Here is a 2,797-nt window from a genome sequence, read left to right on the forward strand (position 1 = left end):
AGGAGGATTTAAAACTCTGATAATAAAAGTTATAATAGTAATAAGAACCTGCTTACTGCTCCCTTGTTTGCTGCCTGTACTTCTTCAAATGATAAAAAAGCTTCATCACTACCTTAGTTCACCAAAATGCTTCAGCACAAGTGTACTATATGAATCACTATCAATCTATTGCACAAAAAGACATAAGTAGCAAAAATAAGAGTGAGAACTGCCACTAATAAAAAATGAGAGTCTCAAAAGGGGGGAAATGAGGAAAGAGAGAGACCCTCTCATATTGTTTTATATTCAGGACCTGTTTTAAGAAAAAAACAATGAAGTAAAACCAAAGACAGGCAGCCTGGCACCAGGCCCAGGTCTGCCTGGCCTAAACCCAGTAGTTAAAAATCAACTCATGACTTAGAAACCGATGTTCCTGACATTGTATAGAAGAACACTGTGAAACTCCTGGCCCTATTCTGTTTCTCTGTGACCACTGGTGCATGCAGCCCCTGTCACGTACCCCCTGCTTGCTCAAATCAATCATGACCCTTTCATGTGAAATTTTTAGTGTTGTGAGCCCTTAAAAGGGACAGAAATTGTGCACTCCGGGAGCTCGGATTTTAAGGCAGTAGCTTGCTGATGCTCCCAGCTGAATAAAGCCCTTCCTTCTACAACTCGGTGTCTGAGAGGTTTTGACTCGTCCTGCTACAGTGGCACATGCCTGTAATCTCAACTACTTGGGAGGCTGAAACATGAGAAAAACTTGAACTCAGGAGCTGAAGGTTGCAGTGAGCCAAGGTCACACTACTGCCCTTCAGCCCGGGTGACAGAGTGAGACTCTACCTCAAAATAATAAAAAAAAAAGAAAGAAAAAAGAAATTTCTTCCACCAGATACCCTGAATTATCTCTCTTGAGTTCAAAGTTCTGCAAATCTCTAGGGCAGGGACAAAATGCTGCCAGTCTCTTTGCTAAAACATAACAAGAGTTACCTTTGCTCCAGTTCCCAATGTCTCACACATGTCCATGTGAAGAGATCACCAACAGGCTTTGTGTGAGCAATAAGGCTGTTTATTTCACCTGGTGCAGGTGGGCTGAGTCCAAAAAGAGAGTCAGCAAAGGGTGGTGGATTATCATTAGTTCTTATAGGTTTTGGGATAGGCAGTGGGGTTAGGAGCAATGTTTTGCAGGCAGGGGCTGGATCTCACAAAGTACATTCTCAAGGGTGGGGAGAATTACAAAGAACCTTCTTAAGGCTGGGGGAGATTACAAAGTACATTGATCATTTAGGGTGGGGCAGAAACAAATCACAATGGTGGAATGTCATCAGTTAAGACAATTTTCACTTCTTTTGTGGATCTTCAGTTGCTTCAGGCCATCTGGATGTATACGTGCAGGTCACAGGGGATATGATGGCTTAGCATGGGCTCAGAGGCCTGACACCCAACAAGTTCTTCGTCTTCATCTGAGACCACCTCAGCCTGGACTTTATTGTCTGTATCGCTATCAGGCTTTTGGTCAAGGCCATTCAACAAGTCTCTTGGAAGTTCCAAACTTTCCCACATTTTCCTGTCTTCATCTGAGCCCTCCAAACTGTTCCAACCTCTGCCTGTTCCCCAGTTCCAAAGTTGCTCCCACGTTTTGGGGTGTCTTTTCAGCAATGCCCCACTACCAGTACAAATTTACTGTATTTGTCTTTTTTCACGCTGCTGATAAAGACATGCAAGACTGGGTAATTTACAAAAGAAAGAGGTTTATTGGATTTACAGTTCCACATGGCTGGGGAGACCTTACAATCATGGCAGAAGGCAAGGAGAAGCAAGTCACATCTTATGTGGATGGCAGCAGGCAAAGAGAGAGCTTATGCAGAGAAACTCCCGTTTTTAACACCACCAGATCTCATGAGACCCATTCATTATCATGAGAACAGCATGGGAAAGACCCACCCCCATGATTCAATCATTTCCCACCAGGTCCCTTTCACAACATGTGGGAATTATGGGAGCTACAAGATGAGATCTGTGTGGGGACACAGAGCTAAATCATATCACTATACATCTAATAACATAACTTTAAAGTTATTTCTTTATGCCTTGCAGGGTCTAAACTTAAAACTCATTAGCTGATATAAAAAATGTTAGGGGGCCGGGCTTGGTGGCTCACGTCTATAATCCCAGTGCTTTGGGAGGCCAAGGCTGATGGATTGGTTGAGCCCAGGAGATCAAGACTAGCATGGGAAACATAGGGAGACCCCATCTTCACACAAAAATACAAAAATTAGCTGGGCATGGTGGTCTAAGCCTATAGTCCCAGCCATTTGGGAGGATGAGGTGGGAGGATTGCTTGAGCCCAGGAGGTTGAAACTGCAGTGAGCCGTAATGGCATCACTGCACTCCAGCCTGGGTGACAGAATGAGACCCTGTCTCAAAAAAAAAAAAAGTTGGTTTGTAATAAGCTATAGGACTCTGACAGGTGCTCTCAAATACAGGTTTCTGATAACTTTGGAGATTGTGATATTGGAATAAAGGAAAATGTACAGGACTAATGAAGAGCTAAAATCTTCAGAAATATCAAGCATAACAAGAACTGAATGGACTGAGCTCAGAAAGCTGAAGCAACCTTTTTGACTTTTGCTTGGAATATTGCTGATCCTTGTTTAGTTTCTCAGAGTCAAAGAAACCTATTTTGAACTATTTAGGGCCTTTAATAATTGAGTAAGCTACACTCCTGTGAACAAAATTTGAAGCATATTTTTCTCTCTCTCTGCCTGACTTCTCCAGAATTTGGAAACTATCTGTCAGTATTCTTTTTTTTTTTTTT

The sequence above is a fragment of the Mandrillus leucophaeus genome, unplaced genomic scaffold (genome assembly GCF_000951045.1).
Source record: "Mandrillus leucophaeus isolate KB7577 unplaced genomic scaffold, Mleu.le_1.0 Scaffold432, whole genome shotgun sequence".
NCBI lineage: Eukaryota > Metazoa > Chordata > Mammalia > Primates > Cercopithecidae > Mandrillus > Mandrillus leucophaeus.